This window comes from Solanum pennellii, chromosome 9, assembly GCF_001406875.1.
Source record: "Solanum pennellii chromosome 9, SPENNV200".
Lineage (NCBI taxonomy): Eukaryota > Viridiplantae > Streptophyta > Magnoliopsida > Solanales > Solanaceae > Solanum > Solanum pennellii.
Genome location: NC_028645.1, coordinates 29,054,608 through 29,062,316, shown reverse-complemented (window position 1 = coordinate 29,062,316; position 7,709 = coordinate 29,054,608). Strand labels below are relative to the sequence as shown.

The following is a 7,709-nucleotide window of genomic DNA, read 5'->3' as shown; positions in this document are numbered from 1 at the left end:
CGCTGAAACAAATTGAGTTAAAATGGTCTAAAAAATGGGTAGTCCAACCCAGCAAACATTACTCATATTTCTTAGCCAAACTTTATAGATGGGCTGAATTAAACAGATCAAAATAAGTTGAGTTAATAAATGATGATGCTAATGATTATATTTATAATATCAAGCCTGCTCTGAAATAGAATAGTTTAATCAGTCCGGCCCATTACAAAATGGACATATATAGTAGAAAGGCTTAGCACTGTAAGAGATGGAAATAAGTTTGGTGTTACAAGGCTCCTTATGGCACAATCAAAGTGAACACTGGTGGGAGTTTCCATTATGACAGTATATGTGGTATCGTTAAAGATAGTGAAGGTGATTTAATGTAAAAATAGTAATATCACGAAATAACGATTCTTTTAGTAGAGTTTGGAGTGAAATGGTGTGGACTCAACACACAACCAAATGGTGACAAAGGACGATTCTTTGTACCTGAAGCTTTACCAGTTTGTGTACAAAATCATTAACTACAAGAAGAGGGTTGGAATCCAAATCACTCTCCGCTGCAGAGAAGGAAACCAAGTAGTAAATTTTCTTGTTGCCTTTTTCATTCTAAGGACACAACTAGACACTAAGGGCCAAAAAACAAATACTACTGTGCTTACTATACTCAAACATGGACGAACAACAACCTACAGATCATAGAGACAAAATGAACTAGTAGAAGAGAAATGGAAGAGGCGACAGAGGTTTGTCTGAAGTATGTCAACACGGGCTACAAGTTTAATATTGTTTTGAAAAAACCAAAAAAAATGTACAGCGTTAAAATCATGGAAGAAACTGTCCACGTCATTAAATTTTTTATGTATAAAGTAACAAACTAGAATACTCAACTACTGTATAATGAATCGTAATCAAATTATAACACCAACACTTAAACTATTGAATTACAATGGAAACTACTGAATGAACAAGTAACTAAAGAATAGAGATAAGAATGAAGGATTAGAAACTTAGACTCTAGAAAGTATTAAGAATTCATCACCAACTTAGTTAATATCTATGACATGCCAGATTAGTACCTAGAATATTAAAAGTTGTAAATAAATGAAAGGATATATCAAGAATGATTCTTCCTGAGAGCAAGTGTAGATATTTTGTAGATTTTGTAGATTTATAAATAAATGTGGTCATTTGGGTTGTAGCCAAGAAAGAAAGGAAGTAAGCAAGCAAGTAAGGAGTGTGCACACAAGATAAGAGTGGGTGCTCAACCTAGACGCCAAGTAAATATATTTTTCGGCCGTCTAATTCTTGAGCCTTTTCGTGGCTTAGCCTTAGGCCCAACGACTTGGCTGGCCTATGGGCTATCCGTGTTCACAACATATACTTCCATCCACACATGGATACTGTTTATATACTATTCGATCTACACATGGATACTATTTCTATGCTACTCCACTAGATTAAACTTGAAAAATCAGGAATACATGATGTTGTAACATGACAAAAAGCCAAAACAATGATTAGATAAAACCAAACAGAATACTAATGGAAAAAACCAACCAAATGAGAATTCTCAAATAAATGTATCATTATAAATGAAAATTGCAACAACACATATCTCACAGTCTTGAGATTTTCAAAAGTAATAAAGAAGGGAATGCATCATCTTTCGAAACCATCAATTGTCTAAGTTTCCAGATCTTCAAAACAAACAACATGAAATTAAACAATCAAAAATCAGAGCAACCCAATGTTGCTTTGATTTTTTAAATTGTGTTGCTCAAAGGTAATGAACAGAAGACACTACCTCCATTTGTTGCTTCTGGGAGGTTGGATTGTTATGACAACTAATAAACATTTGAAAGGTCACTGTCAAAATTGAACCATTCTCTACATTTGCAGTACTATCCCTATCCGAGGAGAGGAGACCATCAAGACTTATGATGATACATGAGGGCAAAACGGAAACTTTTGTTGCATCACCTCCATTGACAATTGAAGTGACCCTTGGTAACTCTATGGGTGCATAGACAAAATGCTCCCATACTATCAATGTGTGTCTCTTGGAGCACTAACATTTCCTTTTACATACAAGGCTGCACATACATTACAACAATTTAAAAAAATGTTAGTGGAAGTACTAAAAGATATAATGTGAAGAAGATTATCAAATTATCAGTGTTTATAAATTAAATGTGACAAAAAATAGTCTTTGTTTTTCTGTGTATTTTTATTGTTAACTGACTAAAAGTCAAAAGTGAAACTGGACCATAGAAAATTTCTTTTGATTCCATAAAAGATTAAGGATGAAAAGATACAAGTTAGAAACATTGGTGATTCTAAATATGAAAAAAGAAGAATCCAATCAAAAATAATATTATTTGATTGTTGAAAAATGTAATTATTACTGAATAATTTAAGCATAAAATAGAAAACTATAAAATAATAAATATGAAAAATACCTGAATGATTGTAATACTATTTTCTTGAAGAGTTCCTTTTAGTACTCCAGCTAACTCAATCACGTTATTCCCACCAGTCAAAATATCCCACTGAAAAAAAAACAAAGGATAAATAATATCATAAAATAATTGTTAAAACTTAGTTTGTGAGATGAGAATTGTTTATAATAATATGTACAATTAATGCCAAGGCTAGCAATCATGTAGTTAATATAAAATGGGAAACAATATTTGCAAATCAATCAAATTCAAGACTTCAACATAATGGCTTAAAAAATTCTTAACGTTGAATTCATTCTATTTTTTATTTAAAAATTATGATTTTTGTTGAAATATTTGAGAGTTTTACATAAAAACGTATTCAAGGATTGAAAAAGTCAAATTTTGAGTATTTTTAGGGGTCCTTTGGTTAGCAAGTTATACAGGGATTAAAAGTGTAATTTTTTTTCCAGATGATTGGTTAATTGGACTAAAAAAATGATATCCAATGCAAAGATATATACAATCATACCTATTTATTATTATTATTATTATTATTATTATTATTATTATTATTATTATTATTATTATTATTATTATTATTATTATAACAATCATTTCTTATATTAATATCTCATGTGTAATCTTAGAATCTGAGGTCTAGAAAGAGGGTAGTGTCACACTCGGAGCACAACCCCAGATGAGACAAGTGTTGTCGTCCTCTCAAAGGACTAAGACAAGCCCTTAGCATTCGTCATAACATGTGATCAGTAAAAATTATGGAAAAATTAAAACTTTTACATTCTACTTGAAGTACACTTAGACTTCATACTTATCATTTATAAACCACACGATATTCTAAGAAATTGTCTCACATATATAAAACTAACTAAAGAGTGCAAATCTGGACTTAGTCAATACATAGTCAATATGCCATATGGGCCTTAATACAAAAGTATCAAATGAAACATGATGGAAATAGGATATTCCTAATATCTACTAAAGTCTTCATAAGCTGGAAAAAATATATGGTAGCGTCCCGAACATAAGGACCTACCAGTACTTGGAAGGAGTTCCAAGTTTCTTCAAATCGACCTCCTTAAACTTCAATGGCCGGAACCTATAGTTGTAATAATATAAACTAATGGGGTTAGTATGCCACATGTACTAAGTATGGGTATATGCAAATAACAATTAAGGTCATGCATGAAAAAGGATCATTTATCATATCTTTAGAAAACATGCTAAGTCATGTGAACGTCTTTAATGCACATACCATAGAACATATACAAGTAAAGGATTCCATCAAAATGAAGCATGATCATAATTAAAGACACATTATCATAGTCATGTTAACTTTTCCTATTAAATAGATCATATAACATAACATACAAAACACTTACCAATGATCCCATCCCCAAACTACAAGTGCAATGGTCATGTGAAGCCCCATAACCCCACACAACCAAGTATATAAGATAGGAGACCATAGGTAAAGCTTTGCATTATATAACTTGTAACATCATTAGTTATCACTTCATATAGCAATTTAACCCAATAAAATATTCATCATAATGACCAACATCATATAAGTGTAACATCATGTATCATAAACATATACCTTTCATGTTATCATATTACATAAGAACAATCTCCTAGGACTTCCATTAGAGTCAGCTTGTGCAATGTCTAGGTAGAGTCCCATACCCCTACCTCTACTAAGTAGACTCCTCAAGTCACCCTAGTCAAAGTTCATTTACTTGTCTTTCATTTTACATGAGGGAACATACGCCTTACGCGACATAGACAATGTGAGCTAAACATGGAATGTGGTGTCATAAAACCCCACATCGAAAAAGGTGGTCTACCGGCCAAAGTAGAACCTAACATGACATAGCTTTCTAGGTTGATCCACTAGCTAGTATCCTATGGTGGAAACATAGTTCAAGAACTAGGAGATGTATTATAGACCCATAGTTCCACATTACATGGCAGCCTCAATCTCATGAGAGTCATTGTGAACCTACCTTCCAACTAGGGAAGGAACAACCCTCATATCTAGTTCATCGGTTCTTAGCTGTCACAACCAAGGAACACCCTCTAGAAGTAACATGTCATACTTGACCTCTTGGAGGTCTTATACAAGACCGTGGTTATCATTCACCGCATCAACATAGTAAGTTTTGCCTAAAATTTAAAACTTTTCATAGTACATCATATGCTAGAAACATCACTTCGTATTTATATAAAATATAAATCATAATACATATTTAGACCCTAAGTCTCTTTTACATATTAGACTCAACAACCTTATAATATATTGGGGACACAACCCTTATAACATAATACCTAATTATATAACTTTTAATAAATTTTACATAAAGACATGAGTAGGGAATCCTTGGAACTTAAAGACCCCTTTCCTTGAGCATGGGAATCACATATGAAGCTCCTCAATCATAGACATCCTTTAAGAATCCATAACCTACACTTTGTGTAAAAGGTAGAGAATAATGTGATTAGTACAACAATGCACCAAGTATGGCAATTATGCAAAAACATGCATTTAAAAGGGACATTTTCTTGAAATCATACTTCATGCCTTTTTCAGTAAATCTTCATAAAACCCTTATTCAATAATATTTACATAATTCACATACTTGATTTAAGCTTATTCAAAGGCCAAACATCACATAAGATCACAAATATAATTTATTAAATTTTTAAGGCACATTACCGTGAGCTACATCAAGTCACACATACATTTACTTCTTTGCATATACATCTTTATTAGACCTTGTTCATGACTACAATCTTAGTCTACTAGAATGCACATGTAAAGCCCCATAACCCCACACATGATTAGTAGACCCTTCATGAGACCACAAACCTTAGCATTCAATTCATACATCAACAAGTGAAGGAAACTTCATTCATGTCAATACAAAACCTTCATCATATAGTCATTTAGACCAACATAGTGCATATAAGGATAAGATTACATCTCATAGATTCAGACCATGAACACCTTCATAACAAGTAGACCAATACTACAAAGACATGCTTATGGACATAAACATAATCATACGTATTAGGTCACCTTCCTAGAACTTCCTAAGGAGCTACTTATGCAATGTCTAGATGGGTTCATTACTTCCATCTATCCTAAGTAACCTCCCTTAAGTCCTCCTAGTTAGGATCCCATTCATTTACTTCCATTGTCCATTTTACTTTAGGGAAACTATAGCATTAACCGACACTAAGACCATGGGTGCTAAACATGGAATTTGGTGTTGTAGAGCCTTACACCAATGGAAGGTGTTCTTTCCTATCCAAGGATAGAACATTAACACATGCAATCGTATTAAGTGACATAACATTGCTAGATCCTATGTGGCAAGCATAGTTATGGAACTTGGAGGTACATGTGAAAACCCTCTTTATGCCAAGATTAGGCATTGTAGTTATTCACTTATGGATACCCTATTTATGCCCATTGAGGCATTGTGGTTATCAACCTCATGAGGTTTATGGTGACCTACCTTTCCACATTGGAAAGGGACACACTCATATTCAAGTTCACTTGGTGCTAAGCTAAGTTCCCTTTATTGAAAACCTTCATTAACATTACTTTATAAAATGTAGGCTTAGGAGATTCACTCTCCATATGCTTAGCTCATAGTCTATATATGAGAAGTCATTTCATTAACCTATATCATGTGAGAAAATCCATTCACATAGACATAACATATGTATTAGCACTATCTAGTTTAGGATACACTTGAGCACACCTTTCAAGACTCCTCTATTCAATAGATCATTATTCATGTGTGTGTATACATATATGTGAGCAAAACTTTCACATAACACCTTAAATCACATATGTTCATATATCAATACACAAGTCTATAGGTGTGACCATATGAGCAGTCCTTTCATATTATCACATTAGGACACTATGCACATTCATACTTCATCATATCATATTTCTAACATCATAGCATAGAATACATATTCATGACATGCCCATTCATTCATTTTCATGTACATAGAAACCAAATCTAGGAACTATCCTATCAAGGTGCACATGTCCAACGCATAGACAAAGTCCCATACCCTTGCCCATACTAGTACACCTATCAAGTCATCATAGTTAAGGAATACATAACATATTTCACATACATATAATATACATGCATAGTAGTAGACACTAGTGTATATGAGAACTACCTTTCATTTAGACACCATGACCTATACTACTTGTAACATGCATGTAAAGTGAGTGTGTGTAAATTTGTCAACATAATACTCTTTCAAGCCTAAACCACGCAACACACAATAACATAGGAGACAAGCCAACTTCATATTACACATAAGACTCCTAACTTGTGCTATTCATGCATTCACATAGGGGTACATAGGTAAGGGATTATTAACCGTATTAACTCATCAGTGGCATAAACTATACTTTACCCTAACATGGATATACACATTCTTATACAATATCCATACAACCTAAATCACCACTAGTACAAGAAAGTAGGCATAAGCTTCACATAGTATCATCATAAGCACATGTATCATCAATTTGCCTTCATGGACATGGTCAACACATATATAGATTGACAATAAATTAAACACCACCACCATAAGTGGACCATACCACACAATGCCATATAAGGCTTCATCAACATTACTATAAAGAAATAGAGAAGTAGAAGAGTAGAGGAATTCTTACCAATCCTTTAGCCTTTGGTAATCATAGACCATTACTAATCTTTTATCAATAAATCAAGTATAGGGCAGTAGATTAAGGTACAATAATCATACATGAAGTTAAGCATAAGCTACTACAAAGCCATACGACAAACTAGTACAACATAACATTAACATGCTATAATGTAGAAGAACATAGACCATCAACCAACTTCACTTGCATGGATTATAGATCATATTTCATAAATAATATAAATCCAAGGCAGTAGCTAATCATATACTTAATCATATCGAAATCATGCTTAAATCTCTTTAAGATCAAGCTACTATCATAGGAATCAAACTATCAATTCAATGTAGAGTAGAGAGAATAGGCCATCTTATTAATTTTCCCAAAGTATTAATCATCAATCATATTTTACCAATAAAGTACATGCTCGGCATTAGCTAATGAAATCATAGTCTAGATGAGACACTACTACAATTGCCAACAAGTTCGAATTCACTATAAGCATGCTTCATATTAGGAATGCATAGAAAGTATGTTTACATAGGTTAATCCTATTCAAA

The 7,709-nt window shown here is 32.9% G+C and overlaps 1 pseudogene; it reads right to left on the bottom strand.

Moving 5' to 3' along the window:
* Nucleotides 1-1,712: 1,712 nt before the first annotated feature.
* LOC107030078 overlaps nucleotides 1,713-7,709 on the bottom strand; it is a 55,538-nt pseudogene continuing 49,541 nt past the window's right edge.